This window comes from Lycorma delicatula, chromosome 1 (assembly GCF_047948215.1).
Source record: "Lycorma delicatula isolate Av1 chromosome 1, ASM4794821v1, whole genome shotgun sequence".
Classification (NCBI taxonomy): Eukaryota; Metazoa; Arthropoda; class Insecta; order Hemiptera; family Fulgoridae; genus Lycorma; species Lycorma delicatula.
The window spans coordinates 274,782,710-274,810,294 of record NC_134455.1 but is presented as its reverse complement, the minus strand read 5'-3'; the positions used below and the strand labels follow the sequence as shown (position 1 = coordinate 274,810,294).

Here is a 27,585-nt window from a genome sequence, read left to right as displayed (position 1 = left end):
TTTAAAAATTAAAATGATTATCTTTATTGAAAATGTAAAATTGGATTTTTTTTTTGTTGTAAAATGTTGATGTTGACATGTACAATTAATTATGAAAATTAAGTTCATTGAACCTATTAAACTGTAAATTTCTATTAAAAACAGAAAAAACAAACACAGTTTATGGATTATAATACTACTTTTTGGTTGCTTCATGATGTAAACTATTTTATTCAATAAATAACTTGAATTTATGTGAGTAATCCCGAAATGCATTTGTAATACATAGGAAAATATCTGATATTAATTGTTCTTGATAGTAGGTGTGGAAGATATTAATTTCAAAATTTTAGTTATTAACATTTTTGTATAAAAAGTTGTCATTTCAAATTAATACGGGAAAATGTTTTACTTTAAGAATTGTAGAGAAGTACCTGAAATGCATCACTGAATGTGGCGCTACTTATCAGTGGTTTTTAAATATTATATCCGTTGTTCACTGTAACTTAAAAGTGGAAGTAAATCCATATGAATTATTTGTAGAAGTAGTTAGTAAATATATTGAGTGTGTGTATATATATATATATAATCTATTTTGAGATTTTATTGTAACTGAATTTTATTGTAACTGAGTATATGTTCAAAAATTTGTTTCATGGGTACATTTAGGAATATTTAATAAAACAATTATTAGAAAATTAATCGTTACTATTGATGGAAGACTAATGTTATATTCTTGAAACACTTAAATTTTAACTTATTACTTTAACGTATTTTATTTCATACTTATTTTAACTTATTAATTTTACGGATTCACTTGAGCAAGAGGAATACTGATTTAGTCTAGTACATTTTTACTAAATAACTCACTTTTTCGGTTTAGAATAAAATATTTTAGTATTTAGATCTTATTAAGATATATGTGAAGATGTTGAGTGATTCCACTGCCATCTGGTTAAGCTTTGGCTTTACACTTCTGCGGTAAACCACTAAACCCGTGAAAAAATACACAATCAAAAACAATGACTACTTGAACGCGTTTGAGGTAATGGAGTACTATTCGTGAGAATCGATTAAAAGAAAAGTGCTTCCTTGTGTTAGTATAATGTAAAGCATATTAGTTAGAAGTATTAAAAAATGAAACATCTAATATTATTGTAACAAGTGTGTGATATTAGCATTAATCATCTTATTAGTGAAATCTTATTTATATTATGTTCATTTAAAAGCAAAAAAGCGTCTGCAGGTAAGGATGTGTAGGCACTAATAACAGTGACAAATATTTATTGAATTTTTTTGTTAGTAATATACGGAATTATACTGAGTGTAGATAGCAACGTAAATAGTTCTGCGTGTCTATTTGTTGCTGATCTGTTCGGAAATGATCATCAATTACGTGCATTCTTAGTTGGTGTATCAATTATGTGCATTCTTAGTCCTTGGGATAACATGGTTAGTCTCTTAATTTGAACTGTTTTTATTTCGTGTTGGTGGTTTTTTCTGTTCAATTTTGAAATGCTTTATTTTTATTGGATTGGCAGATTCACGACCGCTTTTGATGCGTCCCTTTGTTCAGTCAGCTAACCTAAATGCAGCTAAGTTTGACTTATAGGCTATGGTAATTATTCTTCAATGAAGTTGATTGTTTGATGCATAAATGATTATAGTAACAAATAAATAAGCCTAGATTTATTCCTCACAGCCCAAAGTTAAAAGGTAAATCTGGAATTTGAAAATTTGTGTGAATATTCAAGTGAAAAAATATATTTTTTGTTTAATATTATATGAATTTTGTTACCTTTTTCTTGCCATCAATACCTACACCCATATCATGTAGCTGTCTGGGAATTCTGTGTAATATGTTTATCATGATTATGTTCAAGAACATTTTAATTATGAGTTTCATAAAGATGCGTTTGGGAACTATGATAAAAAGAGCTTATATCGTACTATTTTTTTTTTTTAGACTGCTAAATTGCCTGGCTTAAGATACTATTATATTGTTATTTTTATAGATTATTATATTTTTTATACTGTAAAAGTACCTTAATATAGAAATTTCTTGTATTAATGTTATTCCTATATTTTCATGCTATAGTACTTTTATTATACCAAAACAATGATACATATACAATATGCATACTCCTACAAATAAACAAATAAATAATCTTAAAGCAGTTTTGGGAAAGGGGAAAAAACATAAAATTTTGCAGGTTGTTTTTTCCAGAAATTTTCACATGAAAATTTTATTTGCAATCATACAAATTTTGTAGGTATTTCATGTTAGATTTTGTCAAATATTTTGTTGAATTCATCTACAGTAAAACAAAATTTTAGAGAATTCAAAAATTCATCAAATTTTTCAATGGCGTTTTGTCATAGTTTTCATAGCATTGTCTATAATGGGCTGAAGGTAACTTAATTTAAAATGTCACCTTGTTATGATTGTTTTAACATATTTATTTTGTAATAGAATTATTTAATCACTTCTTAATAAGAAATAATGAACGTACCTTATGCTTAACACCATGTGTTATAGAGAGGTATATTATAAGTATTTTAAAATTAATTTTTTATATAAATAGCTTTTAAAGAAAAATTCTTTTATTTTGATGATTATATTAAATGAAATTGGTTACTAATTTGACGAAAAAAGGCTTAATCAAAACATTCAATTGAAGAAAAATAACATTTTTCAAATTCTTTTCAGGGTTGTAAGAATGAAAGTTATGAACAATTAAACCTGTTTATAAAGATTACAGTAGTGTTACATGGTGCTCTCAGAGTGTGGTTTTTCTGCTAGCAGATATTTTATGTGTATTTAGGCACAAACTGTTCACTTTCTTGTTTGTTACAGGACGTAATATGTGATGGATGTTCAATCCATTGCATGCTGTATGGTACATCATAATCTTGTAATCATTATTTGTATATATACTGTTCCAATGAAACCAACCTATTTACAAAATCTTTAGTGGTGCATTCTGTTGGTTTAGGTTTGAACGTCATCAGCATGAACTGTTAATTGATTTTATACCAGGGTTGTTCAGAAAGTTCTTGGCCTGATACAGAAATTGTTGACCTACTACTATTATTTGTCAAGGGTGATCTTTCAAATGTCATGCTACAAAGTTGCTTTTTTTCTGATGTTCAAATAAAGCAAACAAGTTAACATTTGAACACTTGAAGTTAACAAGTTGATCATTTAGTCAAATGACACCCATAAGAACTCTTCTCAAGTGTATTTAGACGTATTTAAGCATGATTCTGCTGCATTTTGAAGTTTTATATCAATTGAAACATGGATTCACAATTACATGCCAGAGACCAAACTGTGTGTTGGAACAGGTGAAAGTGCACCAAGCTAAACAAATAAAGTTCATTCTTGAAGAAAAGACATGGCTACATTTTTTTTAGTGTTTTTGTGATGCAATGGTCATGGACTATCGGGTAAAAGTCAGGACCATCACCATGGAGTATTACACTTCAGTACTGGACCAATTGAATAGTACTATTCAATTTAACTTCCACATCTTCTCAAAAATAAACTGCTCTTTCACCACATTAATACACCTTTGCCTTTTTCTCTGTTTAGCCTGCGGAACCATTTTAAGGTATTACTTCAAAGGATGAATGAGGATGATATGTACCTGATGATATAAACCCAACTACCGAAGTACACCGGTATCCACAATCTAGTATTACATGATAACGCACCTGAGAACTTTCTGAACAACTTCATTTTTCATGTAGCTCCTTAGAACAACCAAATTTTATATGGTTTATATTATAAAAAAACTATGATTGGTGAGAAATGATTTTATTTAGTTTTTATTTATAAAAAGAATTAGACATTTTAAAAGTATAAATTCTATACAATGTAGGCCGTGTTAAAAAAAGTTACATTAATTTTTAAAATATTATATAAAAGTAGTTATAAAAAGTAAATCCCAACTGAATCACCATTTAATATATCATAAAAAATTTGAGTATGAATGAAGTCTTGTCTGTACATGATAAGAAATTTATTAAAAAATTTAGTATTAAATTTTTTTAAATTAAAAAAACGACAAAATTAATTTCAAAATTTTAATAATTTCACATGATAATACTAGTTTAGATAAGTTTACAAGAAACTTATATTTTTAAAAATCTATTCAGGGCTAGTTTAAAAAAAAATAATTGTTTCTTACTAATGACATATCTTGGCCTACTAGGTTAGCTTTTTGTTTTAACAGTGAGCAAAAAAAAGTGTCCCTGGTCAGTAGTTCCCTGGCACCTACTAGATGGTCCAACTTTGGCCACAAATGGAGTCAGGGTGTCAACTGAAGCAATTTCCACGGAACCTTTCAAAGGAGGAAGAGTTATAAGGTAAGGGTTGTAGGATAGTACCAGAAGGGAACATTGAACCCTCAGAGTGACTGCAATTTATCAGGAAGTTCATTGTTATGATTTGGCCCATCAGTTCCATTACTTCACTTTATATTATATTTTGTACAAATGTATATTGTGGGGTTTTTTTATGGTTGGGATCTTTCTCCTTGTAAGGTTTTTTCTAGGCTCGGACGAGAGTCCAGAAGCAAAGTGGAACTTTATGTAATACAGGATACAAGTAAATAGATTATGTTCCATTCATTATATATTTTTTAATTAACTAAATGCTAATGACTAAGGTAGTTATCATAAAAATAAAAATATTATAACAGTATTTTTGTTATCTGTTTATTTATTTTTTCAGATTGATGAAAATATGAATAAATCATAATTAACAAATTTTAATTCAACAATAACTAATAGATTTTGTTTTAATTATCCTTAAATAATCAAATTTATAATATAATAATTTGTAATATAATCCGTAGATTGTACTTCATTATGTAATAGAACAGAAAAAAAAAATTTAAGTGAATTGCACTTACAACTGAAGGTATCTTTGGGGATTAGGAAGCTAATAGTTAATCAGTCATAGAGTAAATCAGTAAAATAATCAGAAGGTGCACTAAACTGTCTGTAAAATTAAAAAAAATAAATAAAAAATTATCTTGCTGTATGTGTTCAGTAGCAGGTAAGAGATCACAAGAATTACATTTATTTGATAATTACTAGAAAATATTTACTGAAACACAATAACTAACAATAATGTATCATTGTATGATGACTGGGTACAAAGACTATCCCAAAATCAGAATTTATTTTATTCTGACATTTTTAAAATTCTTTAATTTGAAAATCATTATAAGAGAGTTACGTTGCTGAATTAGTTGTGTGACAAGTGACATTTCCACTTTGCTTAGTTTGTAGCTATAACACAATTTTGTTATATTCCAATTCCACTTTTGTTTTGTTACTATTAATAATTAAATAAAAAAGTATAAAAGTAAAACATAAGTTTTAGTTATTCTAAAAATGAAGTTGCGTTACAGTAACAGTAATATTTGTGTGATTGAAACTAATTGGATATTGAGGTTACTTAAATTTCAAAAATTATAATTTTTTGTTACACTTTACCTGCAATATAATTATTTTTTTATTTAATATAATTGATATTTTAAAGAAAAGTGGTTAAAAGTAGTTTTTCAGAATTGTGAATGGGCATTTTAAAACTATTTAGATAAAGAAAATTTTTCACTTTACAATTGTGGGCATAATTGTGTGAAAATTATATTTTTAAGTGAGTTGACAGTGTTCATGTAGAACCTTATACAAACAAATTTGTGTTTATATTAGTTTTTATACTAAAAAATGTAGAAGTGGAGAAATATAATTTATTTTAAATACATTTATTTCTACTTTCAAACAATTAAAAAAAGGAGATTTCATTTGACTTATTCTATTCGTATTCTTTATGTTCAAGCCTTACTTTTCAAATTAAAACAGTTTTGATGATCTCTTATTTGTTTTATGAGGAAGTTTGTCTGGTAACAAGTTTTTCTAGATAACTTTCTAAAATTTCTAAACAATTGTGAAGTTATAGATTGTTCAAGCCAAACTGGCACTGATCTACTCATACAAGTACACACAGTTGAAAATAAAGTATATATTCTCTTATCCTTGTCTGCCATATCTTTTCATTCTGAAGTTGACATAGTATATAAAATTATGAGAATTATACATCTGTAAAAAAAAGAAGTTATACTGCAGTATAATTCTTATTGTTTTTCACTTTGTGGCAGATTACTCAGAGTTAATAAAGTGAGGTTAGCCAGTGCAGTATGCATAGTTTAGGTTAGCATACTGATGGTGAATAGTGAAGTGCATCTACTACAGTGTAGATGCACTTCACTCTTCACCATCAGTATGCTCAGTGTGCCAACTTGGTTTCTACAAGATGTACAGATGTCTAAAAATTGGAAAATATATATCTATTTTTATTTCATAGCGTTATTTTTTGCAGTGTTTTTTGATAAATTTGTTGTGTTCAGTTACATTCAATGTTGTGAGAACTGTAGAAGTGACTTGCCCTTTGACCTTTGATGGCTCTTTGCAGGTATGGTGCTCTACTTTACTCCATGGTATAATGACTGTTATCACTGCATAAACCAATAAAATAGGCCTGCTGAATGTGTTGGATGTTGGTTGTATTCTTTCACACATTTAAAAGAAATAAAACATTTATTCATAAATGTAAAATCAATTTTTAAGGTCTCGGGGAGGTATGTACAATATAGTAAAGGGCTAAATCCATAGACAGTGTAAGAATAAGAAAGGGTAATGTCATTCTGGAAAACTTTTATAAATAAAAATAAAAATGAAATGAGCTAAAAGAAGCAAAAATGAGGGTAACCCAGAATAATGGTGCAGGGTATCATTAATAAGATAAGGCGGTAAAACTTATTGTCAGAACTTACTCATTTCTTTTAATTGTAATATTCTAAAAAATGAAAAAAATGTTTCCTTGTGAACTAGTTGAAATGTCTTCTTTGGCTACATTATCATTATTAGTTTTTTTATAGGGTATAAACATTTAGTTTAATATTATTTTTTTATAGAGTTACTTAGGTAGATCCTCTAAAATTTAACTTATTTTTGATAAATATGTTAAAACTTTAATTTTTAATTTTAAATAATAAAAGAAAAAAAGTTTAATTGCAGAACATAGTTTATCAAATTACTTAATTTGGTGTTTCTTCTAAATCTCTAGCTTTTCTTTTTTTTTTTATTGGTAAAAAATGAAGGTATCAACTTAATTTTTGGTGTTTCATGTGAATATCTAAAATCTAATTTCTAGATTTTTTGAAATTCCGAGTTTAAAGGGTTAAAATGGATTTTGAATTTTTTTTTTTGAAACCTGGCAATCATTTTGTATTTCTCTGTAACAAATGAAGATATCACCCTGATTTTTAGTGTGTAATCTTCATATAAATATCTAGAAACTGATTTGAAATTCAACCTTGAAATGATAGCAAATTTTCGTTTTTTCAGACTGTACTAAATGAAATATTCACTAGATTGTGCCTTGCAAATACTCTTCGGATATATTATATCTTAAAAACCATTTCAGAGTTTTTTGGATTTTGATTTTTTAGGGGTGTGGCGGCTCAACCAACACAGTTTCTGTTACAGTATGTGTGACATATGGCTGCAACTGCCTTTGGTTACTTCACTAGAAAATAAAAGTAATTAAAGAAAAAAAGAGAAACAAAGTACAGTCACTTCCTATTAGTTTTTTCTGGGTAATGCTAAGAACTGGGAAAAACACATTTTTATTAGTTATAATTAATATTTTTAAGATGGACTGTTTTGAAACCCACATTCTTATATCACTCAAAGTTTTGGGTGTATTGTATTACATACAATACAGTTGATTTTTTTACAAGTTGAATATGCTTTAATTTTTATTTTTCATTATTATTTTCATAAACATGTGTTTAATGAACACAATGGGGTCCAAGAGCCAGAGCCATCTGACTAGGCAGGAAGGGCACGTGAAATAAACCACGACTGGCTAATTATCCCTGACCACAATGGGAAATGCATGTAACTATTTAGTGTGGACTAAGCTGCAGTGGGGATGCTAGAACATTTAATATGTCATTGGTGAAGATGAATTATATGTTAGTGCAAAAGTTTTAAGTTTTGTATCTGTTTGCCAAAGCATCATGTGAGAACCAACAAACTGATTGCTTTCAAATTTTCTAGATATGTGTGTGTTATCCCAGGGAAGGTTTTAGCCATAGATCAAGACTCTAGCTTGTGTGGGGATTAAGACATTAAAGCTATTCATTAAAGAAATAAAGATTAATCCTTTTACTTCATTATATTTCTGTCACCATGGCAACAGAGCTATAATGAAGTAAAATGACTGATTCTTTTTCCTTGAATTAATACCTGTAAAATATTTAATATTTTCACAATCATGAGGATAACAAATGCGTTGAGGGTCCAGGGGGGAGTCCCCTGACCGGTTAGCGCGCGTGTGTGTGTATATATATATATATATATATATAAAAAAACAAAACAACATGTTTTGAGTGATTCATAATCAATGCTTAGCAAAAACCACCGAAGGTAAATTGATGAAACTCTGTATACACTCTCTTTTTACTGTATAAGTGAGTACTAAGTAAAGGATTTTTTTAAATTCTGAGTTTAAAGGGTTAAAATGGAGACAATGAAATTTATTACATTTTTAATTTCTTTTTAACAAATGAAGATATCAGCTTGATTTTTGGTGTGTGTAATCTTCATGTGATTATATAAAAACCAATTCTATATTTTTAAAATTTGACCTTGAAAGGGGTAAAGAAAAAAAAAATTCAAAAACAATGATTGCAGATTTTCCCAATGTACAACTATACTGAACAAGATATTCACTCATTTTGGGCTTGTAAATATTCTTCAGATAAATATGTAAAAACCATTTTCAGGTTTTTTGAATTTTAATATTTTATGTGGTAAAAACATTTTACATTTTTTCTGTTTTGATGTGGTAAAAACATTTTACATTTTTTCTGTTTTGATGCTATTGCTAATTAATCATGAAATTTGTTAACATTGTAATGGTAATTTATGTTTGTAATTCTGATTTGTTTTTTTTTTTTGAGCAAAGCTGCGATGGGAAATAAAAAAATCAACTAGTGGGTCCTGTACTGACCAAACTGTTGCTCTGAAGAAATCACTATACATTGATAGTTTTTATAAATTGAACATGCTTTAATTTTTATTTATCATTATTATTCTCATAAGCATAAATTGAATGAACACAGGGGACAGAGCCACCGGCTAGATGGGAAGGGCAAGTGATGTGTACCCTGATTGGCTGGGGGGTTCATTATTACTTTCATTTACCTGACCTGGGAAACACAAATAAACCATATAGCATGGAAAAAGTGTACACACACACATACATACATACATATATATATGTAAAGACCCTGATTACATTCTGATTTTAAAATCCAAGAAAACTAATTTGAAAAAGGATAAAAAAATAATCTCATTTCTAGAGACCTCTGGAACAGTATCTGTGTATCATTTTTTTGCATTCCTTTTCTTTTTTTATTAAGAAAAAAATGTCTGACCTTTGTGTTTCTTATGGATGACTGTATTTCAATTTAAGAATTTTTTTTGTAACCCCTACCACATCTTAATTGCAAATAAAATTGTAAATATGAAATAAATTAAACTTTAAAAAATTGTAATTATCATTTAAATTTTGAAGGTAGTGTTGCATTTTTAAGTTTTCTTTAGTCTGCTACTGACATAATAAAGTCAAAATTTAAATAAAAAATGCCTATTTTATTGTATTTCTAAGCGTGTTAGTCTAAATTTTTTTTTTAGGTAGTTATTTTATTAGTTAGGTTTATATTTCTGAAGTTACCCTATTTACTATTTAATCATCTTATTTATTTATAATTAATTCTAGAATAGTGTTACAAAGTCATGATGTATGATAAATTTTGGTATTTAAACCACATTTAAACAAATGACCCCTGGAATGTGATCTGTTATTGTCAGATTAATATACATATGACTAGAGTAGGTAAGGGTGAATTGTATAATAGTAAAAAAATGTTACCATGTGCAATAGTTAGTAGCCAGTGGTTTAAATTTTTAGAAAAGTTTTATATTCTAAAAAGCATTAAAGTAGGTTCCCTTTGTTACTTGATTGATGTACAAGGGTTATTTTTTTTCAAGGTCCGATCAGCCACGAAATTAAAACCACAGTGAAAATAAAAATTTGTTATTTGTAACAAGCACTTGCATAGTTACACTATTTCTCTACATAGTCATCACTCCGATTTCGACATTTTTCATAGCGTGGTACCAACTTTCCAATAACCTTGTCATAGAACGGAGCCGCCTGTGTTTTCAGCCATGTTTCTACGCTGGTCTGCAGCTCGATGTCTGTGTCAAAATGTCCTCTTAGCCAGCGTTTCATGTGAGCAAAGAGGTGAAAATCGGATGGAGCCAAGTCTGGGCTGTATGGTGAGTCATCAAACACTTCCCAACAAAAATGCTGCAGGAGCTTCTTTGTTACAGCTGCAGGTTGCGGCCGAGCATTGTTATGGAGAAAGACAACGGTCTCCTCTCCGATTATTCTGAATTGCCCTCCGTAGATGTTGAAGAGTCACGCAGTATGAGGCTGCATGCAGTTCCATGAATTCCACCAAGAGAACTCCATTCCGGTCCCAGAACACAGTAGCCATACACTTTCTGTTGAAGAAGGTTTGCTTGAACTTCTTTAGTTTGCTGGAAGAATGAGAATGCATCCACCACTGTCTGGATTGTTCTTTTGTTTCTTCAGTTTTGAAATGGACCCATGTCTCGTCCCCTGTGTCAATTTTGTTCAAAAAATCTTCCTTCTCCTTCATTGTGGTAGCGCTGGAGAAACATTACAGAGGCGTCCATTCTCATTGTTTTGTGATGGTTGGACAGCATCTTGGGAACCCATCTTGCTCAAAGTTTGCGGTACTGAAGTCTCTCACTCACAATGGTGTAGAGAGCTGACCTTGAAATTTCAGGAAATGAATCGCTCAATACAGAAATTGTGAACCGACGATTTTCTCAAATTGCCTCATCCACTCACTCAACAAGTTCATCGGTTGACACTCGCTTCCTTCCCTGACCGCCTGTATCATGAACATCTGCACGTCCTGCTTTAAAGTTCCTGCACCATTGTCTCACTTTGCTGTCACTCATTGAAGTTTCACCGTAAAAATTTCAGCTGCATTACACCCCTCAGCCTGAAGAAATCGAATTACTGCATACACTTCACACTTGGCGGGAGATGCTATTGTTGTAGTCATGTTTACGTGCTAGCTGTCTGTTCAGAACTAAATGAAGTGACGCGGTGTGATTGAAGGCCATACTGGAGACGCTGCGCAAGGGTTCATCCGATTTTTGTGCCAGTTTTTATTTTGCGACCAATCGGACCTTGAAAAAAAAATAACCCTCATACATACTGATTCAGAGTAGTATATAATTGTAATTATCCTCTTGAGTGACAAGTTTTAGAGTTCCTTGTGTTTTGTTGATTAATAGTAGTCTCCTTATCTGCAGTAAATTCTGAAGACATGTAACAATGAACTCTACTATTCTAATGTACTAGCTTTTGTGTGCAAATGGTTTTTTATTTATTTGTATTACCTGTAATAAAGTTTAATAAAATCTTTTTTACTGTATTTTAATAAATATAAAAATGGGTTAGTAATAATATATTTTTAAAGAAAAAATAATTTAAAAATAGAAGAGAAAAAATTTTTCTGAATGCTTTAAAAAAATATCAAGTAGTATTGTATAAGTCACTTATATTTTGTACAATTGGTTTTGAATGTAAAGAGACTTTACACTAAGTGTAAAGACTTTAAAATAATTCTTTAAATGTTTAACGTAAATAAACATTTCAATATTCAAAAAAAAGTTGTTAAAGCCAATATTAGCTTGACTATTTTTAATTGTAGTTTTTACTTGCTATCTGTACTGAGACTTTGTGTAACACCAGTTAATAGAGCTTCACTTTTTTGCTTGTTCATGCTTATAAGTTAAGGATTTTAAAATTAATTATCCTGACTAAACATTGGGTTACATATTTAAAATTATTGGCATATGAAGAAGTTATTGTTTAATTCATGTAAGGGGGGATATTACAGTGATATAGAAGTTGGGAGTATTCAGTTTTTTGCAGAAATGTTTTTACACAATATTATACATATATATATATAATATATATATATATAATATATATATATATATATATGTGCCTATGTATAAAATTTGTGGCTTAAAAATTTACCGAAACTACCAGATCAGTTTCATTGAGATTTATATATGCTGTAGTAGTGTATCAGAAGTTGTGCATGTAAACATTTGATGAAGATTGGTTGAGTTGTTCCCGAGTTACACTCAATTTAAGATTGACAATAGATAACATATGTCAGTTCGAAGTATTTTTTTTTGTCAGGTAGTGGGATTGAGGGGGTGGGTGAAAATGAATTTTCTTTTCGATTATTAAAGGTATGAGGATTATGAAAGTAGCATGCATGTATAAAATCTTATGGCCCAAAAATCTCCAAAATTACTCAGATCAGTTTCATTGAAATTTAGATATGCTAAAGTAATATATTTGAAGTAGTGCATGTGAAAATTTGATGAAAGTTGTTGAGTTGTTCTTGAGTTACTCTCAGTTTATGGTTGACAACGTATATTTCCTCAATTTGAGGTTATGTGTTTACTGTGTAATGGTGTATTTTTTACATATGCTTATGCAGTGTGTCAGAGTTGTAAGCGAGTTGAAAATTGATACTTGTGTCTAGGGTCTATTCGTTAATTGAATGTATGCAGTGTTATACTCAGAAAATCAGTGCGTTTCTGACTGAAGTAGTGATGGTTTCAAAAACAAAAATTCTCTTCTATTTTTTTTTTTTTTGATAATGACTATGTATTGACAAAATACGTGGTGATATTCTATTAGATGTCCTGTTTTTTTGTTTTTTGTTTAAATTAATTGTGTATTTTTCTATTAATACTCACACTAATATATGATTAGCATTACTGTTTTTGATATTAATAGTAATGTTGAATTTTTATTAATTACAACATATTTTATTGTGAAAGTATTAAAACTATTTAAAGGAAGAGGAAGAGTGATTGTTTTGTTATTTTAATAGTGTTTGTTTTAGTTAACAACTATTGAAATGTTCATTGTTGAAAAAGAAAGCTTAAAAAAATGGATGAAATTTCTAATTATTGATAGTGTGCTGAAAATGCTCAATTATTATTAACAAGTTTTGAATGAATAAAACTTAAAAATTTTGGTACTTACATATTAGTTTATTGATCATAACCATAATGAGCCTGTAACTTTGAAAATACTTCAAAGTTACAGGATCATTAACATATTTTACATATTAAAAATATAAGCATTATTGCTTATAATTATAGATATAAATTAACCAAACTTAACCTACGCTTGCTTCACTTGCTAACTTTGACTAATTATCAGTAATGTTTTGATTATTTAAATAACAAATAATTGCAATAATTACTGAATTTATTATTTAAATACTCAAAACATTACTGTGTTAATTAGTCAAGGTTAGTGAGTGAAGTGAGCGTAAGTTGTTTGGCTAAATTATATTTATAAAACAAATATAAATGGTTATAAAAATGGTAATATAATGGTTATATCGGGTGATATTAACAATAACCCAAAATTTTGCGATTTACTTGTCGATGGGCTATGTAAGTACCAAAATTTCTTACATTTAATTCTTTTAAATTATTTTTTGCAATTTTTAATGGATTTTTAACCTTTGTGTGTATAAATATGATGAAACATAAATGTTAACTCTTAGTGTTGATTGTTGGAGCTGAAAGTAGTATTTAAAAAAATATAATACTCTCTTTTGAATTTGAATAAGAACAGAACTCATATAATTCTTAGGAAATGATTCTTGGTAAGGGTTTTATATCCTCTCATTTGATTGTTCCATAGCATCTTCAACAAAGCACTTGTACAGAAAAGCTGGTAATAATGAAGGAAGGATTAAAAAGAAAATTATAAGTCATCTTTAGTGATGGACAGATTCCTGTTGAAAAAAAATGAAACAATATTGCATATGTATTTTGTTAATATTAAGTGTTAATGACGATATCAGTTGATGCCACTTAAAGAATTGTTTGTACCTGTACCTTGAAAGCAGATTTATTAATGACAAGTATTGTTTAGGATTACATTATAAAAGAATTTATACTTCTTCAGATTTATGGCAGCCATGATTTGAGGCAATGTGATGAGGTTACTGAACATTAAATTCACCTTTATTAATTTGGTAAACGTAAATTAACGTCAATAGAAATAGGCTTAAGAATTTTGTTCTTTAATGTTCTGTTTTTTAAAATTGTATTCAATGTTTTCTTTAGTTGGATAAAATTTTGAATTATTTTATACTTTCTTAAAGTTTAACTTTGCAGAAACATATACAATTTCCCTTTTACTAATTGAAACTTATAATTTTATTTTTTAGTCAATTTGCATTGGCATTAATATCAGTATATTTTCGGTTGCATCAGTAAATGAAAGAGAAACTTACACTACTTAATAAAAAATTTGGTTGAATAAGATCATATACCTTAGCACTACCATTATCCTAACTTTGAGATATTTACAACAAGTAGTGCTCCATTATTCATGAAACAATTTCATTCCACTTAAAAAATCTATTATTTAAAAGAAGTTTTTCTCTTTTAAGTTGCATTATGGTCTTTATACTTCTGAGTCATACTGTATTTTAACACTTCATCCTAAAAACCTTTTTCTAAACCTGATTTTAACATTTTTTCTTATTTATAAGAAAAGTTTTTTTTTGCAGAAATATGAAAATTTATTATAAAAAATCATATATACTTTTTACTTTTAAATTTAAAAAAAATTAATTATAATGTAACGCTTTTGCGTAAAATAATATTTGCATGAATTGCAGTTATTATGTAATTGACTTAGTTAACTTTTAGTCAAGTATTTTTTCCAAAAATCATTAAAAAATTCTTATAACAACTTTGTAGTGCTGGAATCTTAAGCTGAATCATTCATTTTAAAATCAACAGTGGTAAAAGCTTGACATTAAAAAAATCTCAGATCGCAGTGTGATAGTATCCATACATATGATTTATTACTGCCTGAAAATTTTAAATAACAGATCCTAAAAGTAAATGTAACAGCTTCAAAATTATGTAAGTTTCTGAAACAAGAGGACTCATTTTGAATAATTTGAAATGTGATGCGTGCAAGAAAGAGAAGATAGGCAAGAAAGTTACCACAGTTTGTCAGAGATTTTTACAAGTGATGCTAATGATGTTACAGTAGTAAAGAATGTGAGGATGATATATAAAGGTTACAAGTAGTCAACATGGTATTGCTTTGTATATGTTTTTGGTGGTGATGAAATTATAAAGTGAGTGGTAATGTAAACTTGCAGACATTTTTGATATACAGAGGTTGTTTTTGTTATGAGACTTTGTAACTGTGATAGCATTAACAATATGATAAGATTATTTATTTTAATATGCTTTAAATTTTTTTGTTTGATTTCTTGTAGTAATTGTAATGGATTGTGCATTTTTGAATTTCAGGAACTGATAATTTTTTTTTTCTAATGAAAATTCTTTATTGCCATGCTACGTCATACCTTTTTCACAGCATGTTCTGAATATAACTTATTTGAGAATTTATTGCGGTTTATTGTAATATTTATGCCCATTTTTTTTGCTTTACGTCACAATCATTATACACACCTTATTGTAGATATTAGTGTCTGAGTTGATATTAGTGCCTTAAAGCAGAAATTTCCCCCCAAAAAATTAGTTTTGTTGTACTATGAATTTTTCTTATTTGAATATACACTTGAATAGTTAATTTTGATATTGTTCATTGATAAAAGTTAGCATTTTCAGTGTTAAAATAATAAATATTTTTTATCTTTAAAGGTCTCTACTTTCAGAATGTTTGTTAGGAATTAGATAATGGTTATTTATTCTCTTCAAACATTATTATGATTAAATTTATAAGAATATATGATTTTGAATATTAAATGAATGCATTAAATACATTCAGTTTCAACTAAAAATGTGTAAACATTTTGTAGTGGCAGTTAACAGTGAATGGATAATTATTCATTTTTATAAAATTAATTTAGGAAGGAGCTGTTTAAAAGTAAAGAAATATATTGAATCAAATTTTGTTAAAATTTTTGTCCAGAAAATTATCTGGAAAAGACTAATGATTAACTAAAAATTAGTTAGAAAAAAAAATAGTTTTGATTAGACTAAAGAAAAATACTAAAAATTATCTGATTAACTTTTAGAATGTAGGGCGTCTTTTGTTTTGTATATTTGTATAAGAAAAATTTGAAATTTTTTTGTTTTATTTTACATTTTGTATATGGAGGGTTTCATGTACTGAATGTACATGTTATATTTTGGTTTTTTTGTATGAATAGTGTCATTAAGTCATTGAGTGCTTAAATCAGTTTCTGAAAATTCAAATGGGGTTACTCTGTACAATAAAAAAAAAAAAAAATTATCAGTTACTATATTAACTACTATGTAATAACTGATTGATTGCAATCCAGGTTTGAATATATTGTCAACAGTTGTATTTAATTTAAATTATTACATAGTTTTTGTTTGTATTTATATTTAATTTAGTAAATTTTGTGATTAATGGTAATTTTTTTATATTATTTTTATTTAAAAGTTGTTTAAAATTTAAGTGTTTCTTTCTGTTGTCATTAATTCATAGATTGGTTTGCAGTATGCTTCCAAAGCCTTCCTCCCTGGCCTTCCTCTTGAGTTGTTGAAAACCGTGGCAGCTCATGTTGCTCATGATCTGCCTAATATATCCAGCCTTCCTTTTCCTCAGTGGTTCCTTCCTTTAATCGTAAGTGTCTTTATCTTAATAATAATTGCAACTTGTAAGATGTAACAAACAGTTTTACTATATCCAGAAAAGAATGAGAAAATTCTTTTCTAGGGTATATTTTACAATTTGTTTTGAAATGCTGTAAAATAATTGCTTTGTGAAATTATGTTAATGTTTAAATTTATTCATGTTATGTTATGAAATTATGTTAATTCATGTAGAAATTTTATTGAAAATTTGTATCTGGAACTTTAGCCAAGCTTTTAATGGAAAATATGGAAAATGTTTTACATAAGCTGTAACTTGAAGATAAAGCATTTTTGGAGTTTTTTTTTTACATGATATTTGTATCTTATTTTTTGCTAAAATTCTTATTTATAAAAAATTAGTTTAATTGTGGCGGTTGTAGATATTTAAAATCAGTTGTGAAATTTTTCACATTTTAAAAAAGCTTTATTATTTAGATGTTTTTTCACATATACATAATCCTTGATTGAATCACAAGTGAATGCAGATTTTGGGAATGAATTCAAATTTGAAGCAGAACTTGTGGTTGTAGTTTCACACTGCTTTGGAAGAATTACCTACATTTAAACTCAAAATTCATTTAACCATTTGTTTATATTTTGTTCTGTGAAGAAATTAAATGTATTTTTTATTATGGACCAAAGTTTAAAACATGACAGTTCTAGTTTTAGTAACAGGTCTTAGCTGACTGTGGTATTTGCATTTCAGGTGATGAGCTAAATGTCCAATGCTCGCTTAAACCCTTCTGTAAGGACTCCAAAGAGTCCTTACCTCTTGCATTTAAAAATTACTGTAAAACAAAAACCTTTTTTCGTTACATGAGGCTAAATCATTGTAATTTGGACATTGAAAACTGCAAACAATACATGGTTATGTTATGTAAATAATGAAAGTTATGAAGAAATATTTAGCTATAAGTATTAGAGAAAAATTTAATAAAACCCTGAAAATGTTTCTATGCTTATTATTTACATTTTAACAATGTGGATAACACCAGACTTGGTTGCTGAACCTTGAGTTGAGTTTACTCCCTTGGTCACTCATTTAAATACTAAATGCCAATATAAAATAGGAGATAATAGTTATTGAAATTTAAAAAAAATATTTATTAGTTGGTGCCTTAACTGTTAGTGTCTTTTAAAATGCAATCATTATATGAACAGACATTAATTAACATTATCATTAAAAAATCATTTGTCAACAGTAAACTATTAATAAATTAATAAATTGTTCCATATGAAATGAAGGCAGCTGAATGTGTGAACTCTGTTTTCATTTCTTTGGTTGCAGCAAACACTTCTTTAAGAATGGTTTTAAACTGATGCTGAGTACACAGAATGTGAATATATTTTTTTAAATTGTACATATTTCTTTCCTAAAAGCAGAGAACAAGAATCAATCCATTTATATCTAAAACCACAACTTAATGTAACTTTTTAAAACTGATGGATACTTATAATCATCAGTAAGCAGCAGGGTGGGTAGGAATAACGAGAATTATGTGAGGGGAAGAGGGTGGGACCATCAACTGCTAATTGATATGAAAAATACTGTAAATGTTTATTGGTCTACTATCAAAATAATAAAATTTGTATTTAGCATCATAAAAATATCAAACTCTTTACTACTTTATTAAAAACAAATTTTATGTCTCTGAAGACAAAATTGTTAAAATTAATTCTTTAAATGGCATTATTTTTCTCTTGTGTAATTTAAACATTAATGACATCAATGGTACTATTTTAGTTTTGGTGAACTATTTAGATTTTTTCACTATAAAAATGTCTGTAATTTTTCCACAATAGAGAATTTAGGTAATTAAACAATTGTATTAGAACAATAGTTTCAAAAATATTCATGGTTAAGAATTTTGTTTACTGTTGAAAAATTTGAATTGTAGAATTTCATTAGTTATTCATTTTATAAAAACTTTCAGTTTTAAATACTTATACCAATTATTACTCTCCTATTTCTGTTAGTTCTTGAGGTATGAATTTTATTTAAAACACTGGAAAAACATAAGAAAAGGGCTAGCACTTCTGAACCGATATTTATAAAAGAATTTTTTTTCATATTCAGGAACTTCTACCAAAATGTGAGACAATCTTTGTTGTATACCCAGTTTTATTATTGTGATAATATCATTTATCAGTGAAATAGTTAGAAGAGCTATATTAAAGGGAAAAGGATTGTGATCATGTCAAAGATCAGGGTTTTTGCAAATTTTTGTGTTTTAGGGTTGAAATAGTTCATCTAGACCAAAAAAAAAACATTTGTATGCATATATGTGTGTTGCATTGCTTTTGGTCTTACATCTCAGGATTGACCAAACTGATTTTCTTAAAATTTGAATCAAATAGTTTTCTTCATATATGCGGCACTGATCATATTTCTTTTTCTAAAGATTCGTTAAGGAGGTTGGGGATATTGTGAAAAAAATAATTTCAGTTTTCTTCAAAGGTATTTTAGAAAAAAATTTATTAAAGAAAATTTATTACCTATAATTGTATACATAAATAATCCATAAAAAAGGTTTTTCAAAAAATCAACCTCCACCTATTAAAATTGGAATATATGTGTTTTTTGCTCTTTTGCTTTATCTCACTTCGATTTAAATATTTTTCAAGAATTTTTTGAAAGTTTATACTTCATATATAGAGCAATCAGAAAATGTCTACATTTTTTAAAATTATTTACCTAGACCTAAAATGTAGAAAAGCTTTTTGAAAAATTTTCTTTTCTTTTTTTAATCTTTAATGAATGGGGTGTATGATTTATAAAAAACTTTACATAAGCAGATCTGTTAAGCTTAACCTACATATGAATATTTGAAGAAAAATATTTCTTAAAATTTATTCCCCACCTCTAAAAAAATATATATTCTCTTTTTTTGTTTTTTAGCTGTAACTTTTATTTTTTCCCATAAAAAATCTCTTATGGATACCACATGACTTCCTTGTACGTAAATTAAATTACATGTACACATTCTTTTAAAATGAAAAATACATAAAATCTTATTTCATTAATAACGTGTGATATTTTTTCATGCATTTTTTTTTTGTTATTGAATTATTCATCATAATTTTTTTTTTACAACCAAAGGTTAATAGTTTATTAACATAGCAATATATCTAAATTAAAAAAAAAAAGTGATGAAATCTGATTTGAAACAATGTGGCTTCCCCTTGCAAGATACAAATATTAAAATTTTATTTGGCTATAATTCTATAACTCTGGAACTAATGAAAATAATTACCACTTTTGATATTTAATTGAAAAGCTCTCAATGAGGGCAATGTAATTAAGAAGAAGTCCAAAATCCAAACATTTTTGGATTTTGGGCTTTTTTGGAGACTTTTGGTTTAGTTGATTGCAATCAAAAGGGGAGATATACAACTAGATGTTACAACAGTCCTAAATCCAAAATTTCAACATCCTATGGTTAATCATTTTTGAGTTATGTGAGATACATATGTACATAAGTACAGATGTCATGCCAAAACTATCCAAAATGGATTCAGAGGTGGTAAAAATTAATATTTCTGTTGAAATATGAAAATCAAATTTTTTCACGATCACAATACTTCTTTTACTTCATACAAGGAATTAAAACGCACGTAGATTACACAAACCACAGATAAGAGACTAGTTATGTTTAATAATAAGTTATTTGTTGAACATTCGTACAATAACTTTAATTCAAATTTTGTTTTTGAAAAGAACAGTGTTGCCAACTTTAGATTTTCAGTAAACTTAAGAACTTAATACAGTGTTCTTGAAATCCTTTTTTTATAGAATGTTTTAAAACTGTTTTGTTAGTAATTAACAAAAAACTGTATCTATTTGTTTATTATTAACTGGCATTTTTAAACAAACAAATGGATTGAAAAAATTTCCAGAATATGGCTTATTCATTTTTTTCTATTTCTTCAGTCAAATTTGATTTTTTAAAATGTTTATGTGATTTTTATTAGACTTATTTACATCATTATTTTTAGAATTAAATTCTGTACAAGTTTGTTAATAAATTTTTACGTATTTATTACCCTTTTAGCAACATTATTGTGTTGCAAACTAAAAATAAACAGTTTTCAGACAGCAGATTTTTTAGTTTTACTTCAGATATCATGAAAACTACTGAGCTGGAACATATTTTATTAGATTTTGTAGGTCAACATCCATAAGAAATTGCTAATTTTGCCTCTTCAATTAACATCCTAAAAACTTCAGTATGACCTCATTTCACTGAGGAAGCTGAATTCTGAGCGAAATCTTTCACTAGCCGTAACTTGCTAACAAAGCATTTCTAGACCGATGTTTATGTGAATTCTATTCATTACTTTGCTGAGAGGAATACACCTATGAAGTGTGTTTTTTCCTCGTGGGACACTGTATAATAAGATGATCAAAAATCAATTTTGTCAGCCTGTTTGTATCTGTCCTCTTTAGGTGTCCATAAAATTTAGCTCTTTGTTTTCTTGCTGTTGTAAAAGTTTTTGTTTGCTTGCAGAGTTCCTCATTGCTCCATAGTCGCCACTCACCTTCTTTGTTTTTCCGTGGTCCTAAAATTTTCCACAGTATTCTTTGTTCCGCTTTTCAATTTCCTTGATGTCCTTTTGTGTTCATGGATAAACATTCAACGGCGTATAATCCTTCTGGCTTGATGACTGTGTTGCAATGTCTTTTCTTTGCTAGTATGGATATACTTTTTTTGTTGTACTAGTTCTTCAATATTCTGTAGGCTTATTCAATTTTCTTAATCATGTTTGTATTGCTGTTTTATATTTTTGGTCCCAGTCTTATTTCTTTGATATTCTCTTTTACTAGTTGTTTCCATTTCCTTGGTGACTTTTTCTAATACAGTGTTAAAAAGTGTTTGTGATAATCCATTCCCTTGCCTAATTCCTGACTTGATGCTGAAGACTTCCAAAATTTCACACATGAATTTAACTTTGATGGTTGTACATGTTAATGTTTGTTTGGTAATTTTGCTTATCTTCCTGTCTATGTAAAATTCTTCTAAAATTTTAAATAATGTTGGTCTATCTATGGAGTCATATGCCTTCTTAAAGTCCATGAATGTTACTACTATATTTTTGCCGGTTATCGCTCTAAGCCTTATAATGTTCTTAAGGTTGAAAATTTGTTTGGCACAAATCTGCCCTTTCTAAATCCTACCTGGTATTCACTAATTAAATGATCGTTTGCTCGTTGATTCTATATTGGAGTGCCGTAGATAAATTTTGTATGCTACTGGAAGGAGGGAGATTTGCCTGTTGATGTCTACTTTGTTATGCAGAGTGTGTATGAAGGATTTTTTCAGTTTTCCAAATTTTTCCACAGATTTTTACATCTTCACTATTTTCCCTTCTCCCCATTTCAACATTTCTGCCATTAATCCATCATCTCCAGGTGCTTTATTGTTTTTCAGTGTCTTAATGATCTATTCTATCTTCTCTTCTGTGGGGGGTTCCGAGTCTGGGTTGGGTTTCTTATTAGTTCCTAAATTTAATAATTCTTAAGGGGTTTCACAGTTTAGATTTTGAAAATATTTAGCTAGAATATCGCAATTTTCTTTATTATTTAAAGGTAGTTCACCCTTTTTAAAACATAGTCCTGCTGGTTGATATGCTTGGAGTTCTTCTTTGAAGGTCTTATAAAAGTCCCTTGTGCTGTACTGTTTGAAGTCTTTTTCCATGATTTCCAATTTAGTGTTATGCTGCCTTTTGACTCTTCTGATAGTTCTCGCCTTGTCTTTCGTTATGTCTTAAAATTGTTTCAATTTTCATCCGTTTTATGGGAGTTCTATCGTTTCATGCTTCCGCCCTTTTATTTGGCACTTCTTCACACATATTGTTCCACCATCTGTGCTTCGGCATTCTTTTAGGTTCTGCAATTCGTCCTGTTAATTTTTTAAATTGTCTTTGATCTCGTTTCAATCCGTTCCTAATTCTCTTTGGTTTATTTTTTTAGGTATTCTTTTTTTTTTGGCTGAGTGCTTCTGTATTTATTCTGAGTTTTTTAGTGGTTTGGATTTGAATTTAAGGGTTGAAATTTTACTTTAATTTTTGTTAAGTAGTGATCTGAATCTAAGTTAGTCATTTTTTAACTCTGGTGTTCATTATTTATTTTTGGTTTTTCCTGGTTATAACAACATGGTCTATTTGAAACTCTCCTATTTTTGTGGTAGGTGCGACCATGTCTTCTTCTTTTTGGCGTGTTTTTAAAGTGCGTTTTCATCAGTTAAGATTAATGATTTCACAGAAGGTGATGATGAGTATTTCCCCAATTTTTGATGTTCTTCTCTTGACTGGATAGTCTCTCACTATGTTTCTAAATTTCTTTTCTTTTCCTACTTGGCATTAAAATTACCAAGTAAAATTTTGGTGTAATGTGGAATTTGGATGTAATGTCCAGTTGTTCCCAAAATGCGTCTACTTTATCTGGGTTAGCTCTAATATCCTTATTCACTAGGGCATGTGCATTTATGAGGGTATGTCCTTTATTTCCTGATCTGAGGGATAGTGTTGAAATTCTTTCTGATTTAGATGAAAAATGAATTATGCTTCCTGTCATGTTTTTTATTACTGCAAAAGCTATTCCTAAAGTGGTTACTCCACTGCTGTTTGTGATGGCTGGTATTTCTTTGTAAATTCTTGTAATTTCCTGTTCGTCCCTAAATTGAGTTTCTTGTAGTGCTGTTATTTGTATATTTTTCGTATCTCGTGTGTCAGTCAGTTGTTTTAGCTTGTCTGCAGTTCTTTTGTCTGTGTATGTGTGTTGACATTAAACATTGCTAAGAAGTGTTTTATCTTAGTTTTTAGTCAGTCTATTAAACGCATTTGAAGGTTTTCCAGGATGCTCCGATATTTCCGAACATGAGGGTCTAGGCTCCCCACAATCCGAAGGTCTAGTTGTACCATGTATGGTGAGGGTTTCTCCTTTAACATTACCCCCTGTGATAGTTATCAGACTGATTGACTTTTCCGTCATGCCTAACAGTTGAAGTTCATTTGGGAGGGCAGGTTTTTCACCACATCCTCACAGTAAACTGAGTATAGTAACGCTCAAGAGTTCATTTGCTCTATTTCAGAAAGGTCCTACATTCCCCTCCTATCCAGGTGTACCCCATGGAGGCTTGAATGTCAGGTTATTTCCTTAATAAATTCCAAGAATTTTCAAATTACTTTTTTCTGTTCCCGAAAACTGATGTCCCCTATTTACTACATTATATATATATATATAATGTATTATATATTATAATACATTACATTATTATTATATACATTACATTTTTGTGTGTATATTATTATTATATATTATTACATTATTATATTACATTATATATTTATTTTTTCAAGATGAAATATATCAATTCTCAGTTATGCCAAGAATGGTGGGTAAAAATTTAGTAGCAATCGAGCAGTTTTTTGTTTATCCTGAACAAAAAAACCCTCTTCCTCTTTATTATATAATAGTATACTTTTAACATAGCATTTCCATAAAATTAAGTGTAAATAGTTTCACAGATTCCAACAGATTTTATTACTAGTAAATTACTAATACTAGTATAGGTATCAGATTAAACAAAAACCTCCTGTTGAAGTAGTTGGTAATTTCAGACATTACCAATCCATGTAATTTACCAATCCAACATAGATTTAACATGAGGTTATTTTTTCAGAGAATATATTTTTTATTTTGTATTTATAACTAAATTGTTTATGTTAACTATAAAATAGAGAAATTTAAAAAGTCATAAAACATTTACTCATGTACTTTATTTCGGCAGTTAACACAAAATCATGTGTGTTTAACATAGTTGAAATTAATACTCCAATTTACACTTAATTGCTTATTATAATTGTTATTCCCCCTTAAAAAAAGGAAAAAAGTTGATTCAACAAAATCTATTTTTTACTATTTATTGACATTCTTTCTTGTTGGATAATTGATAAATGATAATAAAATGAATGAGATGATTATGAGTATTATAATCTCGACCATTTTTTTATTATTTTAAGTGAATTGAATTTTTAGTGTTGTGTAATAAGTGTATATATATATATATATATTGTGTAATAAGTGTTTATATATAAACCATTATATTCTTTTAAAAATTAAGCAACAGCCACAAAGCAATATATTGGTTTAGACATTTTATTGTAAATAACAAAATTGTCTATTATGAAACATGTTACTATAGATTCATAGTTTCTGTTATTCATTAGGTAGATTAAGAAATATAATTCAGTTTAGAATCATTTTGGGTGACTAATTTAGATTAAAATGAAATTTTATACAATAATTACTTATGTGCACAAAATTAATATTTGGAACTTGTGTTAACAAAAATCATAAGAGATTAACTCTGCTACATCCACATTCCACAAATATATGAAATCAGAATTCACTATAATGAAAAGATCGAATTTTCTGTGAAGGAAGTGCTCGATTTTAGTGATAGTTTTATGTCTATTAATACTTCAAATATTAGTATTAACAATTTTTTTACTTCTTGAGTGAGGCAATACCAGGTGATGTGTTATTGTCCTACACATTGGGTTTTCTTTTAAAATTTTAATAATTTTTCTTAACATCTCTATGTGTTCTATATTTGTGTATTGTTTTTAATTTATTTTTCATGTTAAGCTTAGGAATTTCCTTTAAGTTTATTAAACAGGTTTTATATTAGGGTACTAGTATTTTGTGAAATTACTGTATTCATTTTTTAAAGTGTTTCAGTCTTCAAATGATGTGCGATATTGTAAATTGTAAGACCAAAGGAAAATTTGAAACCAGAAATTTTCTTTGTATGAAGAAAATGTATGTAGTATTAACAATTTGGTTGCAGAATAAATCAAAATATACTATTTATTTTCCTGAAATATTATATTTTAGAATATATTTTTTTTATGTAACATTTTTTAAAGCAAGGTACAGCATGTATACATTCATGCTGATAGAAATTATGCTGTTTATAGGAATAGATTAAATCATTATAAGCAATTACAAAAATAAAAAAGATTTAGTACTGAATATTTACAGTGTGGTAGGAATTAATTGCAAAATATGAAGATTGTATGTCAGTTTTGCTAATGCAGGGATCCGTTTGATACTGACACCACATTGAATCCACTTTCTCAACTGTTAGCCGTTACAAATATAATTTGTATATAATTAAAATTATAATTTATTATTTGTACTGTTAGTTCTATGACTTAATAATTCTTGTATGTAGTAAAAAATCACTTAAAAATACAACTGTTACCTGGTTTTGATAATCACTTGTTATTATGAAAGAGGAATATTCCTGTTAAGTTTTAAATTTATTTACCAACTGTTCAGTCAGTTTCATTGTCATCTTGTATAACAGTATTATCAGTAGCATTATCTCGGTTTAACATAACACCGTTTTTTTTTTAACAATTTTTCTTCTTTCTTTTGTATATTTACTTTGTGGTTTTCTATGTACTTATAATTGAAATTATCAAATAAACTTTTCTATAGTATCTAAAATCCTTTCTACATTGGGCTTGGTAACATTTTTATTAGCAACTATATATTTTTAATTGAATCTGTTCAGATTGACAGGATGGCAGGTAGTCTGCATTGAAAAATTTCATATGTTCTATGTGATACTGTTTTGGTTTGTTGTGTGATGTAACTGTGGTGTTAAAATTGGTGCAGTAAGGTCTACTTTGCTAATTCGTTATGGATTTCCATTTTTTGAATGGGAATCTGGATGTGATTTATTAAGTGGATTATATATATATATATATATATATATATATATATATATATTAGTTAATGATGATATGAGAACACGTTTGTTTCTAATCAAGAAATGAATGTATAAAAAAGACCTGTTTATAATGGCTCATTTAGAATAAATCTAATTTTTGTAAATTATAATAACTACTGTTTCTGTGATTAAGATTTCTAATAATTGGGAATAATACTGTATCCGAGCCATGTATGGTTGTTTGTTTATGTTATTTGTTTGATAAACAGTAATCTGACTTCATTTCTTAAATTTTTATAATTTTTTTTATATGTTATAGATGAAACATAACAATCTTAACAAAATAAAAATTAAAAGGACCTGCATTTGATCATTGAATTTAGTTTTTTATAAATAATTTTTATTACGTTTGTTTTCATAATATTGTCTTTTAAAGAAATGTTTATGTTTGTCTTTTAAATGTTTAAGTCAGAACAGTTTATTTAATTGTGTAATAATTTATTCTAAATATGTTTAATAGTTTTTTTTGTGATTACATCAGTTTAGAAAATTTATGAAAAAAAATACAATGTAACAGTGTGAAATGACTTACAAGTTTAGTGAGAAATTTGCAAAGGTAGCTGTTGACCTTACTGCCATTCTAACTAAATGCAACTGTAGAACTGCCCAGGAAGAGTCAATATCAGTTACCTACCATTACAAATCATCCAAATGTAAGCAAATTTGAATTTAGAAATGCACTTTCTGGCAACAGATATATCTGTAGGGAAATGTAGTTCGGCCATTGGAAACACTGATTTTTTAAAATGTTTTTTACATGTGTGCTTTTAAGTTAAAACAGCCTGTAATATTTATTTTGTGGAGTGTTTACTTGTAAAGTCAGTTTTTCATTAGAGTGATGGCTTTATGTTTTGTAATATTGGAGAACACATTATATGCAAATCAAGAATTTTTTCAAATATGTTTTCTGATG

At 28.2% G+C, this 27,585-nt stretch overlaps 1 protein-coding gene across 15 annotated transcripts in view; it reads left to right on the top strand.

Annotated features, from left to right (window-relative positions):
- The first annotated feature begins 964 nt into the window (after positions 1 to 964).
- The window catches only part of Gug (arginine-glutamic acid dipeptide repeats grunge), a 220,262-nt gene continuing 193,641 nt past the window's right edge, over positions 965 to 27,585 (top strand). For 8 of the 15 annotated variants that reach the window (XM_075378212.1, XM_075378223.1, XM_075378096.1 and 5 more), the window contains exon 1: positions 965 to 1,225. The gene's annotated coding sequence lies outside the window, so the exon portion shown is untranslated. Of the gene's footprint in view, positions 1,226 to 1,245; positions 1,432 to 3,574; positions 3,787 to 4,757; positions 5,045 to 16,720; positions 16,859 to 27,153; positions 27,326 to 27,585 lie in introns of those variants that run through there. The other 7 variants (XM_075378110.1, XM_075378126.1, XM_075378120.1 and 4 more) reach the window with 7 other exon arrangements.